Source organism: Leptonychotes weddellii, chromosome 11 (assembly GCF_054177405.1).
Source record: "Leptonychotes weddellii isolate Sample4059 chromosome 11, ASM5417740v2, whole genome shotgun sequence".
Taxonomy (NCBI): Eukaryota; Metazoa; Chordata; class Mammalia; order Carnivora; family Phocidae; genus Leptonychotes; species Leptonychotes weddellii.
The window spans coordinates 12,662,774-12,686,046 of record NC_138379.1 but is presented as its reverse complement, the minus strand read 5'-3'; the positions used below and the strand labels follow the sequence as shown (position 1 = coordinate 12,686,046).

General features: G+C 38.2%; 1 protein-coding gene across 2 annotated transcripts in view; it reads left to right on the top strand.

Annotated features, from left to right (window-relative positions):
* The window catches only part of CSTPP1 (centriolar satellite-associated tubulin polyglutamylase complex regulator 1), a 190,682-nt gene that overhangs the window by 94,264 nt on the left and 73,145 nt on the right, over positions 1-23,273 (top strand). The gene's annotated exons all lie outside the window — the stretch shown is intronic.

The window sequence follows — 23,273 nt, the reverse complement described above, 5'->3', positions numbered from 1 at the left end:
TCTATAGTGGCTTCACCATTTTACATTCTTACAAGAAATTCACAAGGGTTCCAATTTCTCCAGATCCTCAACAACACTTGCTATTTCCTGCTGTTTTGATAAAAGGCATCCAAATGGGTATGAAGTTGTATCTAATTGTTTTGATTTCCATGTCCCCAATGAGTAATGATGTTGAACATCTTTTCATGTACTTATTGGCTATTGGGTTGTTTTTTTTTTTTTACCAGTTGCATTTTTAAAAATTTATTTTAATTCTAGTGTAGTTAATATACAGTGTTATTTTAGTTTCTGGTGTACAATATAGTGATTCAACAGTTCCATATATTAGTGCTCATCAAGATAAGTGTACTCTTAATCTGCTTCACCTATTTCTCCCATCCTTCCAACAACTTCCTCTCTGGTAACCACCTGTTTTTTTCTCTGTAGTTAAGAGTCTGTATCCTGGTTTGTGTCTCTCTCTTTTTTTCCCTCTTTGCTCATTTGTTTTGTTTTTTAAATTCTATATATAAGTGAAATCGTATGGTATTTGTCTTTCTCTGACTTATTTCGTTTAGCATAATACTTTCTAGCTCCATCCATGCCATTGAAAATGGCAAGATTTCATTCTTTTTTACAGCTGAATAATATTCCTCTGTGTGTGTGTGTGTGTGTGTGTGTATAGATATATACCACATCTTTTTTATCCATTCATCTATGGATACACACTTGGGTTGCTTCCATAGTTTGACTATTGTAAATAATGCTGCAATAAACATAGGAGCTTATATATCCCTTTGAATTAGTGTTTTTGTATTCTTGGGGTAAATACCCAGTAGTGTGATTACTGGATCATAGGGCAGTTCTATGTTTAATTTTTTGAGGACCATCCATACTGTCTTCCACAGTGGCTACACCAGTTTGCATTCCCAAAAACAGTGTACACGGGTTCCTTTTACTCCACATCCTCATCAACATTTGTTTCCTGAGTTTTTGATTTTAGCCATTCTGACAGGTATGAGGTGATATCTCATTGTGGTTTTTATTTGATATCTCATCATGAACTGATGATGAATGATGTTGAGCATCTTTTCATGTGTCTGTTGGCCATCTGTATGTCTTCTTTGGAGGAATGTGTAAGTCCTTTGTCCATTTTTGAATAACATTTTTTGTTTTTCTGTTGTTGAGCTGTGGGAGTTCTTTATATATTCTGGATATGAATCCCTTATCAGATATATGATTTGAAAATATTTTCTCTCATTCTGCAGGTTGTCCTCTTGCCTTCTTGATGGTATCCTTTGATGTACAAAAGGTCTTAATTTTGACGAAGCCCAGTTTATCTATTTTTTCTTTTGTTCCCCATGGTTTTGGTGTTGTATCTATGAAATCATTGTCAAATTCAGTGTCCTTCTAAGAGTTTTATAGTTTTAGCTTTAAAGTTAAGGTCTTTGATCCATTTTGAGTTAATTTTTATATAAGGTATAAAGTATGGGTCAACTTCCTTCTTTTGCATGCGGGTATCTAGTTTCCCCAGCACCACTTGCTGGAAAGACCTGAGTAGGCCTTTCCCCAGTGAATGGTACCCTTGTTGAAAATCAATTGACCATACATGTGAAGATTTGTTTCTGGGCTGTCTGTTCTATTCCAGTGGTTTATATATCTGTCTTCATGCCAGTACCATACTGTTTTAAGTTATGTAGCTTTGTATTAAGTTTCAAAATTAGGTAGTTTGAGTCTTCCAACTTCATTCTTTTTTTTCAAGATTGTCCTGGCTATTCAGGGCCCCTTGCAATTCCATATGAACTCAAGGATCAGCTATTCCATTTCTGTGAAAAAGTTTGTTGGGATTTTGATAGGGATTGTGTTGAATCTGTAGATTTCTTTGGATAGTATTGACATCTTAACAATGTTAATTCTTCTGTTAAATAAAAACTCAACCAAATAAATTTTAAAGATCTAATTGACTTTATTAATAGATTCATGGGGGCACCTGTGTAGCTCAGTCAGTTGAGCATCCTATTCTTGGTTTTGGCTCAGGTCATGATCTCAGGGTCGTGGGATTGAACCTTGAGTCTGGCTCTGTGCTCAGTGCAGGAGTCTGCTTGTCCCTCTGCCTCTCTCTCTGCCCCTTCCCCCTCATTCTTGTATACTTTCTCTCTCATAAATAAATAAAATCTTAAAAAAAAAATAGATCCATGAATCAGGCAGCATCCCATCTAGCAGGTAGAGTTTCACTGAGCTGCTGAAAAAGAAAGGCTTTTAAAGATAAACAAGGAGCAGAGAAAAGGAAATTATTAGTGAAGAATCCACTAAGGGTCACCCTCCTAAGGGGACTGGAAGAGATCTATCAGTAAATTTTCTCTTACTCACCAGGTAACTCCCATATTGACTGGTTAAAAGTTACATTCCTGGGGGGTTAAAACTGCAGTTAGGTTAGGTATTAAGTCTTGGTTTACTGACATAGGACCTTAATCTAAGTGACACGATTTGGGGCCTATGATTTTCTTTTTAGTCTTCTTTAATTTCATTCAGCAGTGTTTTATAGTTTTCAATATGCAAGTCTTTCACCTCCCTGCTTAGATTTTTCCTAAGTATTTTAGTCCTTTCATACAATTGTAAATGGAATTGTTTTTCTTAGTTTCCTTTTTACATTTTTCTCTGCTACTTTGTGGAATTGTAGTTGTTTTTTGTATGTTGATTTTGTATCCTCCATCTTTGCAGAATTCATTTATTAGTTGTAATCATGTGTGTGTGTATGAAAGAGAGAGATTTTTAAGGTTTTCTACACAGAAGATGATGTCATCTTCAAATAGAGATTGTTTTACCATTTCCTTTCCAACTTGGATGCCTTTTATTTCTTTTTCTTACCTAATTGCTCTGGTTAGAACTTCCTGTACTGTGTTGAGTGGAAGTGGCAAAAGCAGGCATCCTTGTCTTGTTCCTGATGTTGGGGGAAAGCTTTCCAGTATTTGGTTTTGAGATAAAAGCTTGTCAAGAAAATTGTGATTCACACAGATAATTAGCTTCAGATACTTTTAGCTTTGTTTTTAACATCTTGACATCCAGTCAATTTTTTTTTTGTTGTTAAACTGAATTAGTTTAGTTATATGTCTAAATATTCAAAAAAGGAATAATAGTAAATTGTTGTGTCAAAGCTGAGTAATGTACCTAACAATTGCTCACATTCCTAATTGATGAATAATCACTTTGGGGAAATCAATTAACAATTTTCACAGCTAGTTTATTTTTTTTTAATTTTTTTTATTTTTTAAAGATTTTATTTATTTATTCATGAGAGATAGAGAGAGAGAGGCAGAGGCAGAGGGAGAAGCAGGCTCCCCACGGAACAAGGAGCCCGATGCGGGACTCGATCCCAGGACCCTGGGATCATGACCTGAGCTGAAGGCAGACGCTTAACCGACTGAGCCACCCAGGAGTCCCCAGAGCTAGTTTAAAAACTTTATTGTTTAGGGGCGCCTGGGTGACTCAGTCGGTTGGGCGTCTGCCTTCGGCTTGGGTCATGATCCCAGGGTCCTGGGATCGAGCCCCGCATCGGGCTCCCTGCTCGGCGGGGAGCCTGCTTCTCCTTCTCTCTCTGCCTGCCACTCTGCCTACTTGTGTTCTCTCTCTCTGTCAAATAAATAAATAGAATCTTAAAAAAAAAAAAAAAACCAACTTTATTGTTTGAAGAAAAATAAATGTGTCTTATAACATTATATATGAGTTGATTAGTGGTGTTATTTCTTAAAAAAATCAGATATCTCAGAGGCTGCTATGGATTGGATTATGTGCCCCAAAATTTATATGTTGGAGCCCTAACCCCAAGGTGACTGTATTTGGACGTAGGGCCTATAAGGACGTAATTTAGGTTATGTGAGGTCATAAGGGTAGGGTCCTGATCCAAAAGGATTAGTGTCCTCAAAAGAAGAGACACCAGAGAGCCTGTGCCCTCTCTTTGTCATGTGGGGACACAGTTAGAAGGTGGCCTTCTGCAGCCAAAGAGAGATACCCCCAGATACTGACCCTGCAAGCTCCTTGATCTTGGACTTCCAGTCTCCAGAACTGGAAGAAAATAAATTTCTGTTGGTTAAGCAACCCAGTCTATGGTATTGTTATGGCAGTTCAAGCAGACTAATACCAAGGCCATCTATTTACTCACAGTTTCAACACAGAAAAATTTTGTTTTGCATGCTGAGTCCAAATCCTGTTTTGATTCGTTACTAACATCTTATCGGAGGCTATAAGTATGGCAGTGTTGTAAGCCTTAATTGAGCTATTTGATTTATCTAAAATATCAGCAAGATTTCCAAGTTCGTAAACCTATATTTAATGCATTTATTTAAGTTAGAAATAATAGCAATTGATTTCATTGACTGTTGTTCTGACAACTGCCTTATGTCTGTTAGAAAACTTTAGTATAAAAGAATAAATTCTTCTATCACTACTGACATCTCTGCAAGTAACTCTGAAAGGTCTGCAATCTATAAGTTTTTTTTTTTTTAAGATGTTATTTATTTATTTGACAGAGGGAGAGAGAGAGCACAGGCAGGGGGAGCCACAGGCAGAGGGAGAAGCAGGCTCCCCGCTCAGCGGGGAGCCCGATGCGGGGCTCAATCCCAGGACCCTGGGATCATGACCTGAGCCGAAGGCAGACGCTTAACCGACTGAGCCACCCAGGTGCCCTTACAGTCTAAAAGTCTTATCCTAATAAAATTGACAGTCCATATCAATGTGCATAACATTTATCCTATAGTGTTTTGAAATAATGCTTGCCTAATTTTAACTGCTAGTGCTTATCTACACAACTTCTGAGGACATTTTAGTGCCTTGCCTTTATATGATCCTCCACTCCATAAATTTTTTCTACCATTGCTTTTCCAGTCCCAGTTCAAACATGACTACATTTTTTTTTTTACCACTTTAGTATCTTAACACTTGAAGACTTCTATTTTATAATTATCAAATATTTTATAAAGTAATAAACCTACTTTGTTTGGTTCCATAACCACATCATATAGAGGCAAGTAAAAGGAGGGCTTGTTAACATCTGTACTCTCACCCAGTAGAATTTGAAGATTTTATGTAATCTTAGTCTTTATGTCAATATAGTCCTGGATTAAAAAGAAAAGAAAATGAGCAGGGCAGATAAAAAGCTTTCTAATCAGTGGCACATTTACAGATTCAAATATACATATATATATACATATACACACATTTGTGCAACAGGAGAAACTCCACAGTGAGTTAACATGAAAGCACAGGTCAGTTGTGTCTGTATAATAAAATTTACTATGTGAAAGATTTAGTGTGCATTTTGTTTTTCTCATAGATGTTAAATAAAGGTACGTTTTTAATAAGAAAAATATTAAAATTAAACATTTGTAGAAACTTTTAATGCCTCTGAAGAATTCTAGTCTTCTGGTTTGAAAACTATTGAGGTACTTCAACCCTTCCCCCATCATACTGATAAAAAAAATCAGGGCCCCCACCACAAATATTGGGGCCCAATGTCTCCCAGGCAGTTGATAAATTCAGGCATTCTCTCAGTCAAGTGCTCCTGCTCTGATGCTAAATAAACATAAATATGACATTCAGGTTCTGAGATCAGTGAGTGATTTCCTGAAAGCCTAAAATGTGATCAAAGGAGTTAAGGCATAAGAATGTATTGCATTTGTCTGTGATCTGCTTTCATTGCTTTTACAGAGGAAAGTAGCTACAAATTCTTTAATTTTAAGTTCCATTTTACCTGTCTTCAAGAGAAAAAAATATAGTTATTCCATCTTTTATTTAAAATTTAAAAATCATGATTCTTTTTTTTTTTTTTAAGATTTTTTATTTATTTATTTGAGACAGAGAGAATGAGAGACAGCATGAGAGGGAGGAGGGTCAGAGGGAGAAGCAGACTCCCTGCCGAGCAGGGAGCCCGATGCGGGACTCGATCCCGGGACTCCAGGATCATGACCTGAGCCGAAGGCAGTCGCTTAACCAACTGAGCCACCCAGGCGCCCCAATCATGATTCTTATTATTGGGGGAAGTATAGTACTTGCTTTACTACGTAGTTCATGCTTTGAAGGGCATAATAAACAGAATTTAGAAGTTCTTTGAAAATATAACCAAGGATTTTTTAAAAGTCAGGCTGAAGTGAGACTGTACTATGAGATGTTATTAAACCCATTCTCTAAAATAGATGTACCAGAAACAGAATGGTATGCCTTAGGCTTCTAAAATCTCCTGATTTCATGGTTCTGTTAGAAACAAAAGTAAATGACTAATTTAAACTAAACACTATGAATCAAAATAAAACCACCTTAGGTTAAAGATGTCAATTTAATAAACCATACTCAAATTTGTTTGTTTTGGTGGATTTTAAACTGGCAGTATATAAAAGCAAGTATAAGTAGTGTTGAAAATTTAATGTTTTCCAGTTTTATGTTGCTTGGCGTAACCGGCTCTTCATTCCCACTGCCACCACCTGACCCTAATTTAGAACTCTAATTAATCAGAGAGGCTGTCCTAATTAACCCAACACTGGAGAGGTTGTCAAAAAGACAGATTCCTTGAGCCCATCTCCCAACCTACTAAATCAGTCAGCAAGGGAGGTACCTGGGACTTTCTTTTTTTGGCAAGCATTTCAGGTGATTCTTATTATCTCTCAAGTGTGGGAAACATTGAATAACTTTTTAACTTCTTTTTCTTTGCTCCAGTCCTTGCTCTACATCAGTGGTTTTCAACCCTAGTTGCATATCAAGTTCACTTAGAGAACTTAAAAAAAAAATAGTGATGCCAAGGCCCTGTCCCAGACTGATTTAATCAGAATCTTTTGGGTTGGGGCCTATGCTATTTTATTTTTTGAAAAGTTTTAAGTAAAAAAATGTTTTGCAATATAACATATGTAGAGAAACGTGCAAAATAATAAACATATAGCACAATGGATTCCTACAAAATAAACATATAATATTCATCCAGATAAAGATAGAGAACATGACCAGCACCGCAGACGCCTCTCCCAGGCCCCCTTCCAGTCATTAATCCCCTCTAGGGTATCATTAGTCTCACTTTTTTTTTTAAGATTTTATTTATTTATTTGACAGAGAGAGACACAGCGAGAGAGGGAACACAAGCAGGGGCAGTGGGAGAGGGAGAAGCAGGCTTCCCGCGGAGCTGGGAGCCCGATGCGGGGCTCGATCCCAGGACCCTGGGACCATGACCTGAGCCGAAGGCAGACACTTAACAACTGAGCCACCCAGGTGCCCCTCATTAGTCTCACTTTTATCACCATAACCTTTATGTGCCTGATTTTGAACTTTCCATTGCTAGAATCATAGAGCATGTACTCTTCAGTGTCTGGCTTCTTTTGCTCAATGTTGTATTTCTCATTTGTTGTTGGGCTTAGCTACAGTTCTTTTCATTGTTATACAGAATTCCATTTTCTATTTAAACCACAGTTTATCCACTCTACAGTAGGTGGCATTTGGGTTGTTTTCAATTTGGGATTGGCACAAACAATGTTGCTATAAGCATACTTTTTTATGTCTCTTGGTATATAGATTTCTGTTAGGTATGTACTTAGGAGTGAAATTGCTGGGAATGTGTATGTTCAGCTTTAGCACATGTTCCCAGGTTTCCAAAGTGATTGTATCATTCTCCACATTTTTTTTTTTTTTAAGATTTTATTTATTTGCGAGAGAGAGAATGAGAGACAGAGAGCATGAGAGGGAGGAGGGTCAGAGGGAGAAGCAGACTCCCTGCCGAGCAGGGAGCCTGATGCGGGACTCGATCCCGGGACTCCAGGATCATGACCTGAGCCGAAGGCAGTCGCTTAACCAACTGAGCCACCCAGGCGCCCTCATTCTCCACATTTAAGTGTAGTTTATGAGAGTTCTTGTGGCTCTGGAACTCTTTGTGGGGCACACGCATTTTAAAAGCTCTGCAGGTGATCCTGATAACAATTGAAGCTTGAGAACTACTTGCTACAAAATCTTTCATAAATATAATTCTCTAAAGCACAGCTATGGGCTTGTCCATCCCTGCTTAGAATGTCCATAGTTCTGTATTGCCTACTAAGGAAATAGGAATTCCATTACCTTACATTGTAGGCCACTCATGATCTAACCTCAGCCTTTCCAACCGCTACTTTCCTACTCATAGCCTAGACTCTAACCACACAAAGACATTCACTTTCCCCCCAAACACTCCTATGCTTTTCCCCTTGCACACCTTTGTTTTGCTTTTCTGTGTAGAACTTTCTTGCACGTTTGTTACGTTCCTGCCCATTCTCAGGTAGACCTGGCTCCAGTAACACATCTAACAGTCCTTGTGATTATCACATCCTCTCCTCCTTGCCCTCCCTTACCTCCATTCAAAAGTGATCTCTCTCAGGGTGCCTGGGTGGCTCGGTTAAGCGGCTGCCTTCGTTTCAGGTCATGATCCCAGGGTCCTAGGATCGAGTCCCACATCAGGCTTCTTGCTGAAAGGAGCCTGCTTCTCCCCTGCCTGCCATTCCCCCTGCTTATGCTTGTTCTCTCTCTCTCTCTCTCTTGCTCTCTCTGTGTCAAATAAATAAATAAAATATTTTTTTAAAAAAGTGATCTCTCTCATGGCACTTATTCTAGCATATTTTACACGTAGTAATTGGCGAACGTAGAATCTCTTTCCTAAGATATCACGTGGAGTTGAGAAGAAAGGGATTTTTCTGTCTTTCTTACATCCCTATCTAGATTATAAATTTGTAGTGTCAAACTTCCCCATGAATCACTGAAGAGAAAGCCCTTTTAGAGTTACGTAGCCTTAGGTTCAGGTGGACTTTTTATTAGATACAGCTGTGCTTTTCCAGGCCTTAGCTTTCTCATCTGTAAAATGGAGAGTATATGACTTCAAAGTTGTGAAAACGCAGTGAGATAACAGATTAAAGCAGTTAGTAATCTTGGCACATAATACCCGTTCCAGCAAAGCCAGCTGCTTATGTCATTGTGATAAGTATCATCGTTAACTCCCTTGATGGCAGAGACGGCATATTTTATCTCTGAATCCTCATTCAGTGCCTTTGCTTGTTTTTGGTGCTCTAAATGCTGGGTGAATAAATTCATGAATGCCTGCTGGATGATTGGATGGGCCATGCTTATTTACAGTCCATTTCCAATAAGATTAGCGCGTCTTGGAAGGAACAGTTCAAATTTCAATTTAAGCATCAAATAGGAACAGAAAGGAGGGTTTCTACACCAAACTTCTAAAACTATATTAAAAAGGCCAAATCCCCAGTTTAACCATACAACAGCTGCCGTCCTTCTGCTGCCAGGAAACAGGGAAAACCCTCCAAGAGCTATTTGCTGTTTGTTTGTTCATCTGATAAACATGCCACGACTTGGGGAGAGCACACACTTCCCCTGCAGGCAAGCGCGGGTCTGGGAAGTTGCATGTAGGAGCAGTAAGGAAGAAATCCCCACTCTGTGGGAGAGGTTCCTGCAGGGACGCTGCTCAGCCCATTTGCAGTTTTGCTGATTTATTTACCAAGATGAAGGGACTGGGTGTGGCCGGTCTGAGATTCCTCCTGGGAAGTCACTTCAAGAATCTCCTTCATTTCCTCACCCTTTATCTTTGTTCTCTGGCTTTGGTGCAAAAGGGTGCAGTTAGTCGCGCCCAGTTGGGTACTGCTCCCAGCACACTGAATTCTTTGAAGCCGGCTCTTGCAGCCAAGGATTCCCTGCCCTGTTCTTTTCTCCTTGCCCTGATTTAAAAAACAGTTCTGGAAGTTTTCATCTGGCATGGAGATTGATGAGAAGGAACTTCATGGGTTGCACGCTGTTTTTCGAGATACATAGGAACCAAAAAGGACCTTCAGAGCTTTAAATTATTATCTCTCAAAAACCCAGTTTTAATGGATTTTACATGAACAAATTATGAAGTAGGTTCTGCCATCACCACTATCATTTAAAAGTCTTTTAGTACTAAGAGGCCGTGCAAGTGGGACGAAACTGATACCGGAAAGTATTTATCACCACCTCCATCACTTGCAGGAGGAATGTAAGAATGTACTCGCTAACTGAAACCTCAGGAAAGATGTGTAACAAAACATGCAAACATTAATGGGTAGTCCATGAAGACATTTACCAGGTGACTGATACCTTAAAATATGAACAGATAGATGAATTTAGTCACATTATAATCACAGTGGATCTGATGACAAAAGAATGAGTAGCCTGAAAAATATGTAATTCCAGTGTTCGCAGCCTTATTTGTCAAGATAATTGGCCGATAATTCCTTGGAAGCACACTGCTACTTTTAAAATAAAATTAAATCCAGGAGGCAATGATGGACAAGGAAGTAATACTGAAAAATCGACATTTGTTGCCTCAAGTTGCAGAACAGCAGAATGGTGTAATACCATTTATATAAAATTATATATATCTTATGTCTGTGCATGTTTATATGCATACCAGAATGTTTGGAAAAGAGGTTTACCAAAATGTTATTAGTGGTTTTCTCTCAGTGCTGGCATGTTACTTTTTCTTCACACTTTTCTGTATTGTTTGAGGTTTTTTTTATAATGATCATGCAACATTTCCACAATCACAATAAAAATGAAGTTATTTTTATTTTGAAAAAAAGAAAATTGGGGGGTGCCTGGGTGGCTCAGTCGGTTAAGCGTCTGCCTTTGGCTCAGGTCATGATCCCAGGGGTCCTGGGATCGAGCCCCGCATCAGGCTCCCTGCTCAGTGGGGAGTCTTCTTCTCCCTCTGTCCCTCCCCCTGCTCATGCTCTCTCTCTTTCTCTTTCTCACTCATGCTCTCTCTCACTCACTCTCTCTCTCAAATAAATAAATAAAATCTTAAAAAAGAAAAGAAAAGAAAAAAACCTTTTGTTTGAGCATCTGCTATGTGCCCAAAGTAGTACTAGGAGTTATGAGATACAGAAATGTGTGGCCTTGCTGCTAAGATACATACAAGCTAGTTAGGAAGATGACTCAAGAGTGGTGTAGAGTGTAACCAGGTGTCAGGGTATGTGGTTCCAAGAAGTGCCTCAGGTCACCAGGAAGAAGAGGTCACATGGAAGCTTCTATTGAAGAGATAGAATAGAGGCTCAGGTCGGACCTTGAAAGACGGCTGAATTTGACTAGGAGGAGGGAAGAGGACATTTTAGGCAGTGTGAGCACTGCAGCGATAATGGTATTTGAATGGACAGTGAGGAAACCAGCTTATCTAGAGTAATAAGCAAATATGATTTGTGGTAGAGAAATTTGCTCTCTTACCAAGCTTATTGCATAAGCTGTCTTTATTTGGATCTATTGCAAACTATATTTTAGTATACTTGAGCATTTTACTTTATTTTTAAAGATTTATTTATTTATTTGAGAGAGAGAGAGAGAACACAAGCAGGGGGAGGGGCTGAGGGAGAGGGAGAATCCCAAGCAGACTCCCCGCTGAGCTCAGAACCCTACATAGGGTTCCATCTCACAACCCCGAGACCATGAACTAAGCCAAAATCAAAGTCAGATGCTCAACTGACTGAGCCACCAGGTGCCCTATACTTGAGCATTTTAAAAAGCAGATCCTAGAAAAGTCAATATAATTATTCTGAATATTGACCTAAAGTGACATAAAAACTATGGCTGCATTTCATTATGTTAGTGTATTGAAGATGGAAGACTTCAGTATGAATACTCTGTAATTCTCTCATCTCTGTCCAGAAGCTTGTACTCAATTCAGCCAGTGGCTTTTGTACAGTCTTTTAATTTGTGATTAATATATTCCTATCCCTTTCTTCTTCTATTAAAAAAAATAAAAAGTAGGACATGAAGGATGTGGCCAAAACAAAAACAAAAGTTTATTTTTGAAAAGGACATTAAGATTGAGACTTTTCCAAACAATGAAGTCAGGATTCACTTCAGTAGTTAACTTGGTTAGCATGATTACATTAAATTTGTAGTATACACCCTAAATACTGTAACTGTGTAAACTATGTCAGGCAAACAAGTTTTTCTGAGAACCATATATTTGAAATTTTAAATACAAAATGTCAATCATAAGGCTTTCCTTTTTGAATTCATGTATTTATTAAATGCTTTCAGTGTTCACAGCACTGTGCTAGGTGATGAAAGGTATGCAGAGAACTCATTCATTCATCTCTTCATTCACTCAACAGTGTTTGTTGAATGTGCCCCCTGTGCAAGATTATTACTCTAGGTGCTGGAACTAAAAGGATAAGGAGGATATAGTTCTCTTTTTAAGGAGTTCATAATCTAGTTGGAGAGACAATGGACGTGTAAGTAACCAGTTATAGATCACTACTAGAAAGTGTCAGGCCAAATATGCATGTTTATTTGCTCTCTCTGTAGAACACACTAAAATTATAATAAAGGGGAAGATGGATAGAAAGCCAAAAAGACAAACAGAACAAGAGAAGAGATTACAGTAACAGACAGGTGTCAACTAAATTTTAGAAGCTGAACAGCAGATGGTTAAGTAGGAACTGATTTAGCAGAGAAAGCTGATGACTACCTACAAAAAGGAAAGGTGTCAATTTGTGCAACAGAGGTCCAGGGGTCAGGAATTGGAAGTGATAGTTACTCTGAAATTGAGGGTGTGAGGAAAGCTGAAAACAGGAAGATTTGTTGAAAGTCTTTATAAGGAGCAGTTAGGTCCCCAGATCCTCTCCCCTTCATCAAGCATCAATGTCAGTGCCCTTCTGAACCCAGCAGAAGTTTGGAGAAACTAAACTGGGGGAACTCTGAACTCAGGAATGAGAGACTCAGAGCAGAGGTAAGATGGTCTAATGAAAACAAGGAGATTAAGACAGTGTCTATATGCCAAATATTGATACCCTGTTCCCTTCCTTTGCTTAGCTCTCAGAATGCTGGCTGCCAAATGGATCCCCTCCAGACGTAAGTCTGGAATATTTTCTGGAGAAACTGAAGTAACCCCAGAAAAAGTCCCTACGAATCTGATGTTTAGGAGTTCCACTGTGAAATGACCAGGTCTCAACCTATTCATTGTACAGTAAAAGGTCAATGTTAACAAGCTCCATCCATTCAGATAACCAGTCTTTTAATATCTCACTCTAAATATGGATGAACATACTCAAGGGTCACCAGTCATGTGGAGGAAGTCTCGAACATGATAGTCAGAAGCCAAGACAAAACTGACAGGGCAGAGGAGGAGGAAACTCAGAAGTGGTGACAATACAAGGAAAAGAAAACTTTAAGAAAGCTGTTATTAATATCCTCAGGAGGAAAAAAGAGAAGATACTGGATCCATTAAATAAGACTAGCCTGCTATAAAGAAAAAAAACAAAAACAAAAAAGAGTTCTTAGAAATTAGAATGCCAGAAATAAAAAATTCAGGGACACCAGGGTGGCTCAGTTGGTTAAGCGTCTGACTCTTGATTTTGGCTCAGGTTGTGATCTGGGGGTTGTGAGATTGGGGCTCAGTGCTGGGTGTGGAGCCTGCTTGGGATTCTTGCTCTCCCTCTGCCCCTCCCCCCTCTAAAAAGAAAAGAAAAAAAATTCAATATAAAGGCTGAAAGGTAAAGTTGAGGAAATTGCCCAGAAGAAGCCAAAAAAAGGGAAAGTAGGAGAAATAATATGAGAAATTTAGAGGCCCTGTCCAGGAGTATAACACTGAAAAAAAAAGAAAACAGAAAAATTAGAATGCCATCAGGCTTCTCAACAGCAACACTGGAAGCTAAAAAACAATAGAGCAATACTTTCAGAATTCTAGGGGAAGATTATTTCTGACCTAAAATTCTGTACCAAGCCAAATTATCAATCAACCATGAGATAGAATGTAGATTTTTAGATAGGCAAGAGCTTATAAATTTTAACTCCCACACAGCTTTTCTCATGGAACTACTGAAGGATGTGTTTCCTCAAAAAATGGAAATAAATCTAAAAAGATAAAATTATGGGATCTAGAAACGAGATCCAACAACACAAGAGAGAGGTTAAGAGAAGTCTTAGGACGATAATGAAGCCTAGTCCCAGACAACTTGCATTTGTGTAGAAGAGCTAGAAAACAACCAATTCAAACTGGAGCAGCAGAAAACTCCTAGAGGAATGTGTACAAGAATATAAAAAATAGAACTGATAAATCTGTAGTGTTAGGGGCACCCTGGGTGCCCCAGGCAGTTAAGCATCTTGACTCTTGGTTTTAGCTCGTGATCTCAGGGTCATGCGATTGAGCCCCAGGTAGGGCTCTGCACTAAGCACAGACTCTGCTTAAGATTCTCTTCTCTCTCTACCTCTCCCCGTTGTACTCTCTCTCTCTCAAATAAATAAATCTTTTTTTAAAAAGCCTGTTGTGTTAGACTACATTCAGTTGGAGAGTTAGAGATGAATACTTCCATTAAAGAAATAATGCTTAGGGGCGCCCGGCTGGCTCAGTCAGTGGAGTCTGTGTGACTCTTGATCTCAGGGTTGTGAATGTGAGTCCTGCGTTGGGTGTAGAGATTACTTGAAAATAAAATCTTTAATTTAAGAAAAAAGAAGTCGTGTTTAACACTTAGAAACTCCAAGCACACCAAGAAAGTGGCCATTATTCCAAGAAAAATGAAAAGTTGTATAAGAAGGAACAACGTACTAATAATACACCTTGCAGCTTGGTTACGAATAATATTTATATAGCATAAAAATATAAGTACTGAATATTTTAAGCTAAAGTTGGTACTATATATTAGAGAGATTGGAAGATGGGAAGTATGTATAAGTGGTAAAAAAAAAGATAATTTTCATCTTCAACTAAGAGTCCAAAGATAATATCTAAAACTTAAAAATCAAGAAAGAGCAGCATAAGCATATTATTAAAAAATGAAAAGTGAAAAACAGAAGACTAGGTGAATTTGTTAAGTGGAGTTAGTTAAAAGGTTACTGCTATAGTTTGATTTAGAATCAACTGAGCTTGAAAAGCCAGCACACCTTTCAAATGAACTTGTCAGCAGGGATTCAAGACTGATACAGAGATTGGAAGAGGAAATATCGTCAGTAGTTAAATCATGTGAATGGATGAGATCACTGAGGAATAAAAGTGTAGTGAGAGAGGGGGATAAGGGCAGAACTTTGGGAGATCCTTATATTTAAAGGGTGAGAGGGGTGCCTGGGTGGCTTAGTCAGTTAAGCGCCTGCCTTTGGTTCAGGTCATGATATCAGGGTTCCTGGATCAAGCCCTGCATCGGGCTCCCTGCTCAGTGGGCAGTCTGCTTGTGCCTCTCTCCAGCCCCCCCAGCCCCCCACCCCCACTTATGCCTGTTCTCTCTCTCTCTCTCAAATAAATAAGTTTTTAAAATCTTAAAAAAAAAAAAAAGAGGGGCGCCTGGGTGGCTCAGATGTTTAAGCGTCTGCCTTCGGCTCGGGTCGTGACTCCAGGGTCCTGGGATCGAGCCCCACATCGGGCTCCTGGCTTAGCGGGGGGCCTGCTTCTCCCTCTCCCTCCGCCTCCCCCCCTGCTCATGCTCGCTCTCTCTCTGTATCTCTGTGTCTCAAATGAATAAATAAAATCTAAAAAAAAAAAAGAAATGTGAAATGCTGAGAATTAATTTCTAACTAAATTGGCATTGCTCAATAAATTGAAAAGCTATCTAAAGTGACCTCCAGAATTTATTCTGGGGTGCTTGGGTGGCTCAATTGGTTAAGTTTCTGCCTTTGGCTCAGGTCATGATCCCAGGGTCCTGGGATTGAGCCCTGCATCAGACTCTCTGCTCAGCAGGGAGCCTGCTTCTCCCTCTCCCTCTGCCTGCCGCTCCCCCTGCTTGTCCTCTCTCTCTGTCAAATAAATAAATGAAATCTTAAAAAAAGGGGGGGTGAGAGAAGGAAGAAGAATCAGGGAAGAAACATCAGAATGTATGAAAAGAAATGGCATAATATGACCTTACAGAAACCAAGGAGGAGAGTTCCAAGGAAAAGATGGTCAACAGTTTCAGTTGTCACAGGTGGAGAACAAAGAAGAGATCCTTCGAATCTACTACGGTGATTGAGTGATCATCCATAACTTTCAAGAGAATAGTTGAGTTGAATGATGGAAGCAACACTGAAAAGATTACTGAGTGAATGAATGGGTGGTGAGAAAGAGGGGGATAATGAATATAGCACACCCTTCTAAGAAATTTGGCTTTAAAAAACAAAAGGAGAAGAAAGCTTCCTCGAGTAGCCTTTGAAAGATTTTTTTAGATTAAGGATCACTTAAACATGTGCAGGTAGATAGCAAGGAGTTAATGGAAAAGGCAAGATTAAAGATGCAAATGTAAGGGATAATTGATAGAGCAAGGTCCCCGAGAAACTGAAAGAACATGGACTCAGGAGCACAGGTGGAGAGATTAATCTTAGTAAGAAGTAGGAAAGATTCTTTCTCAGAGAGGGAAGGAAGAGGTGAGGATTAACTGAAGACAAAAAGAAATATTAAGGCATAGGGGAAGGAAATTGAAGGACTAAAAAATCAGATGACTTCAATCTTCTCAGTAAAATAGTTTATCTACTTAGAGTAGGGAGTTGGGGCAAAGGGTTAGTTTGGAAATTTGAGAATGGAAAATGTCTGGGGCAGCTGTTGTAAGGAATGCAATACAAAGTCAGAAGGAGATGACTAAAAGATTACCCAGTAGCCATGAGCATCCAGTTGAGGTTAGATAGTATGAATTTGTAATAAAGCCAATCAATATGGTTTCTGGACTTCCTCCAAGAACGCTGTATCTCCAACAGTTGTATTAGTCATCATCTTGGCTGGAGAGGGTTTCCTTGGAGTGTCTTAGGAGACATCCCAGGGTTCAAAAACTTGAGAACAATGCTTGCTCAAGGAGAGTTAATGCTCAGGAGTACCAAAGAGCAGATTTGCCGCTGGGATACTTCCATCTGTGTGTCATTCAGAGGTCTTGTGGGAAGAATCATGGGCAAAGAAAAAGAAATATATTTAAGATACGTAAGAGAAGCAAAGCAGTTTGGTATCAAAAAGATCTATAGCTGCATGTGTATCTAGTCACAAATCTGAGGGTGGAAGCATGTTGGAGAACATCTGGATTCAGATAAAAAGAAGAGCAGAAGAGAAGTGACATCATCATGGGATTAGACCGTAGACTACCTAGCCAGATGGAAGATATAGATAAAGCATTTTTGATGTAGATCACAAAACTGGACTGAGGAGAACATGGTGATAGGGATTTCAAATGTCAAGACATAAGCTCAAAGTCACGTTCAGCCAAAAAGCAGTATACTTAATTCTTTTTTTTCTGTTTGTGTTTTTTCTGATCATTAAAGAAATACTTGCTTATTGTAGAAATGTAGTACAGAAAGGGGTAATGAAGCAGAAAAGTAATCACCTCCAAACCCACTACAGACAGCCCTCACCATTTATATACTTGCTGTTATTCCTAGTAGGGTTTTTGTTTGTTTGTTTGTTTGTTTGGGGTTTCTTTGTTTTTGTTTTTGGTGGGGTTTTTTAGTTTAAACAGCAGAAATTTATTTTCTGACAGTCTGTAGGCTAGAAGTCTAAATCAAGGTGTCAGCAAGTTTGGTTTCTCCTGAGACCTCTCTCTCCTTGTTCTGGTATTTTTATTCGTGGGTGTTTTTACACTGTATAGATTACGCAGAGTTACATTTGTATAACCTTTTTTTCCTAACATAGGAGCTTTTTCTAAAATTCTTATATCTAAGATTCTTTTTAAATCTCATTTTATTTATTTTTTTCTTCTTTAAAATTTTAAATCTTTTATTTGCCTTCATGTTGTCTTCATCTCAGAAGGAGGAAATATGAGATAGGAGTTCTAGGTATAATTATAAAAACAGTTTCACTCTTTACTGTTTCCTACCATTATTTACATTATTCTGAAGATTTCAGTCAATAATACTATTAGGAAAAAGACATAAGAGACATAAAAATTTTAAAGGAAAAGGAAAATTACATCATTTGCAGGTGACAAATACTTAACCTGGAAAGCCCCCAGATAAGTTGAAATCTATTATAAACAGTATGAAACTTCAACAAGGCAATTAGACAAAATATACTAAAACCAATGATTTATTTAATAGTCTTGGGAAAGACCCCTAGGTGGCTTAGTCAGTTAAGCGTCTGCCTCCGGCTCGGGTCATGATCCCAGGGTCTTGGGATTGAGTCCCAAGACAGGCTCCTTGCTCAGCGGGAAGCCTGCTTCTCCCTCTGCCTGCCACTCCCCCCGCTTATACACTCATTCTCGCTCACTCTCTCTCTGCCAAATAAATAAAAATCTTTATAAAAAATAAAAACAGGGCGCCTGGGTGGCTAGGATGGTTAAGAGTCTGCCTTCGGCTCAGGTCATGATCCCAGGGTCCTGGGATCGAGCCCCGCATCGGGCTCCCTGCTCAGCGGGAAGCCTGCTTCTCCCTCTCCCACTCGCCCTGCTTGTGTTCCCTCTCTCGCTATCTCTCTCTCCGTCAAATAAATAAAATCTTAAAAAGAAATAAAAACAATAGCCTCTATGTATTCAGATAAGAACAAAAGCCCCTTTTTACAATAGCAAGAGAAAATACCTAGCAATAAACCCAACAAGAATGTACAAGACTATATGAAGAAGGCTATAAAACACTACTGAAGAACCTGAAAGAAGACTTGGGCATATGGAAAGGCATACTGTGTTCTTGGAAAGGAAGACTTAAAAATCATAAAGCTGTCAGTGCTCCTAATTTAATCTATAATTAGCATGATCTCAGTAAAAACAGGATTTTATTTGGCTTGTTTGCTTATTTTGTTAAGACAAGCTGATTGTAAAGATTATATAGAAAAACTAAATAGACTAGAATAACCAGGAATATCCTGAGAAAGAAAATATATAGTGGGGCACTAGCTCCACCAGATTTAGAATCTATTATAAGGCTATAAAATTTTATTAATAAAATAGCTAACACAAAACACTATGTCCCAGGTACTGTTCTAAGCACTTTAGATAAAATAACTCATTTAATCCTCACAACAGCCCATTACGATGACCTTGCTCAAACTCAGAGCCAGTAACTTGCAGAGGTTGAATTTAAACTCAGAAAGTTGGCTCCAATATACATGCTCTTCATCACTGTTCTATACAAACGTTCATTATTGGCACATGAATAGATAAGTAAAAATCAATGGACCAGAATGGAGAAGCCCCCAATTGACCCAAATATGAAAATGGTACTAACCTATGTTGGAGGAGGGAGAGCATTTGAAATCAATGAGCACAACTAGTAGCCATCTTTAAAAAAGTTGGATTCCTTCCTCACACCTTATATGAAAATAAATTCCAGATGGATCAAAAATTTCAATGTAAAAATTGAAACCATAAATGCACTCAAAGAAACCACAGGAAAGTGTTTTTATAATCTCACAGAGAGAAAAGCCTTTCTAAATATGAATGACAAAAAACCTGGAAGTCATAAAAGAAACTATTGATGTATTTCATTAGATAAAAAAGGATGAAAAATCTGTTTGACAAAAAAACCCTATATATAAAAACAAAAGATTAACAACAAATAGGGAGAGATATTTGCAACTTATATTACAGATGAAAGGCTAATTTCCTTACATACAGAGTTCCTAAAAATCAGTTATAGAAATACTAAAAATTCGGGTGCCTGGGTGGTTCAGTCCGTTAAGTGAATGCTTTCAGCTCAGGTCATGATCCGAGGGTTCTGGGATCAAGTATCGAGTCCAGCTTCCTGCTCACTGTGGAGTCTGCTTCTCCCTCTCCCTCTGCCCCTTCCCCCTGCTCATGCTTTCTTTCTCTCTTTCTCTCTCTCTCTCTTTCAAATGAATGAATAAAAGAAAAATACTAAAAATTCTGTAGAAAATTTAATGAAGGAAATGAACAGAAAACTCACAGAAAAGGATTGTATAAATGGTTCTTTAAAAATTTTTTTAAATAATAGCTTGAGATATAATTGAATGCCATAAAATTTACTTATTTACTTATTTATTTATTTATTTATTTTAGAGAGAGCAAGAGAGCACAAGTGGGAGGGGCAGAGGGAGAGGGAGAGAGAATCTGAAGCAGACTCCATGCTGAGCACAGAGCCTGACGTTGGGCTCGATCTCATGACCCTGAGATCACAACATGAGCCAAAACCACGAGTCAGACATTTAACCAACTGTGCCACCCAGGCGCCCCTATTTTTTAGTTTTTTTAAAGTAGGCTCCATGCCCAACATGGGGCTTGAACTCACAACCTTGAGATTGAGAGTTGCATGCTCTACCGACTGAGCCAACCAGATTCCCCAAAATTCCCTATTTGAAATGTACAATTCAGTGGTTTTTAGTGTATTCATACACAGTTGTGCAACCATCATCACAACCAATTTTAGAACATTTTCATCACCAAACTCTCCCCACCCCCCAAAAAAACCCATACTTATTAGCAGTAACTCTAATTACTAATTACCTACTACTTTTACCCCACCCACCCACTTGTAGCCCCTAATTTACTTTCTGTCTCTTTGGATTTGCCTATTCTGGACATTTCGTATAGACGGAATCATACAATATGTGGGCTTCTGTGTCTGGTTTCTTTCACTTAAAATAATGGTTTCAAGGTTCATCCATGCGTAGTGTGTATCGGATGCATACCTCATTCCTTTTCTATGGCCAAATAATATTCCATCGTATGGGTGTACCACATTTGCTATCTACTCATCCAGAGACAGACGTCTGGGTTGTTTCTTCTTTTTGGCTATTATGAATAATGCTGCAATGAACATCTGCATTCAAGTTTTCGTGTGAACATATGTTTTCATTTCTCTTGGGTGTATACCTAGGTGGAATGCTGGGTCATATGGTAATTCTTTGTGTAACTTTGTGAGGAACTGCTTGTTTTCCGAAGTAGCTGCATTATTTTACATTCCCACTAGCAATGCATGGGTTATAGTTTCTCCACATTCTTGCCAACACTTGATATCATCTGTCTTTTTTAATTTCGGCATCCTAGTGAGTATGAAGTGGTATCTCATTATGCTTTTGATTTATATTTATCTGATGACTAATGATGTTAAGCATCTTTTCATGTGCATATTGGTCATTTGTGTATCTTCTTTGGAGAAATGTTCATCTACATTGTGGTATGTACCAGCACGTTTGTTCCTTTTAATTGCTGAGTAGTATTCCATTATATGAATATAGCACAATTTGTTTTTTGTTCATCTGTCAATCGACATGTGAATTATGTGGTTTTTGGCTACTATGAATAAAGTCTCTAAGAACATTTGTCTACAACTCTTTTTGTGCACATATTTTTCCCCAGCTTTATTGTGATATAATTGACATGTAACATTATATAAGTTTAAGGTGTATAAAGTGATGATTTGATACATATGTATATTGCAAAATGATTACCACAATAAGGTTAATACCTCTATTACCTCACATAATTACCTGTGCTTTTTTTGTGGGGGGGGGGATTTGTTGTTGTTGTTTTTGGTGGTAAAAACATTTAAGATTTAGCAACTCTTAAGTATATAATATAGTATTAAGTATATTCATCACGCTGTACATCACATCCCCAGAACTTATTCATCTTATAACTAGAAGTTTGTACCCTTTGACCAACATCTCCCCATTTCTACCACCCCCATTCTTGGCAACCACCATTCTACTCTCAATTTCAATGAGTTCGGCTTTTTTAGATTCCATATATAATTTGAGATCATACAGCATTTGTCTTTCTCTGTCTGACTTATTTCACTTAGTATAATGTCTCCAAGGTCCATCCATATTGTTGTAGAAGGCAGGATTTCCTTCTCTTTTATAGCTGAATTGTATTTCACTATATACATATACCATATTTTCTTTATCCATTCATACATCAACACTTAGGTTGTTCCTGACTTGACTATTGTGAATAATACTGTAATGAATATGGGAGTCCAGATATATCTTTGAGATAGTGATTTCATTTCCTATGGATATATACCCAAATATGGGATTGCTGGATTGTTTCGTAGTTCTATTTTTTTTTTTAAGATTTTATTTATTTATTTGACAGAGAGAGACACAGAGAGAGAGGGAACACAAGCAGGGGGAGTGGGAGAGGAAGAAGCAGACTTCCCGGTGAGCAGGGAGCCCGATGCAGGGCTCGATCCCAGGACTCTGGGATCACAACCTGAGCCGAAGGCAGACCATTAATGACTGAGCCACCCAGGCGCCCCTGGTAGTTCTATTTTTAACTTTTTAAGGAGTTCATACTGTTTTCCAGAATGACTGTACCAATTTACATTCTCCCCAACACAAGGGTTTCCTTTGCTCCACATTCTGCTGACACTTGTTACCTCTTTTTTTTAAATAATAATTTTTATAAATGTGAGGTGATACCTCATTGTGGTTTTGACTTGCATTTCCCTGATAATTAGTGATGTTGACCATCTTTTCATGTATCTGTTGGCCATTAATATCTCTTCTTTGGGAAAATATCTATTCAGGTCCCCTGCCCATTTTTTAATTGGATTATTTGGGTTTTTTGCTATTGAGTTGTATGAGTTCCTTATATATCTTGGATATTGATGACCTATCAGATATATGGTTTGCAAATATTTTCTCTCATTCTGTAGGTTATCTTTTCATTTTGTTGACCGTTTCTTTTGCAGTGCAGAAGCTTTTGAGTTTGATGTAGTCCCACTTACTTATTTTTGCTTTTGTTGCTTGTGCTTTCGGTATCATATCCAAAAAATCATTGCCAAGACCAATGTCAAGAAGTTTTCCCCTATGTTTTCTTCTAGGAGTTTTACAGTTTCAGGCCTTACACTTAAGTCCTTAATCCATTTCAAGTTAACTTTTGTAAGTGGTGTAAGATAGGGGTCCAATTTCATTCTTTTGCCTGAATATCCTGTTTTCTCAGTACCATTTATTGGAGAGACTATCCATTCTCCAATGAGTATTGTTGGCTCTCTTGTCAAATATTAGTTCACTGTATACACATAGGTTTATTTCTAGGCTCTTGATTCTGTTCCATTGGTCTGTGTAAATGTTTTTATGCCAGTACCGTACTGTTTTGATTATGTTATAACTTTGTAATATAGTTTGAAATCAGGAAGTGTGATATCTCCTGCTCTGTTCTTTCTTAGGATTGATTTAGCTATTCAGGGTCTTTGTGGTTTCATATGAATTTTAGGATTTTTTTTTCTATTGCTGTAAAAAATTCCATTGGAATGTTGATAGGGACTACATTGAATCTATAGATACCTTTGAGGAGTAGGAACATTTTAACAATATTAATTCTTCCAACTCATGAACACAGATATCTTTCCATTTGTTTGTGTCTTCTTCAATTTTTTTCATCAAAGTCTTACAGTTTTCAGTATATAGATTTTTCCCCTTTGATTAAATTTAT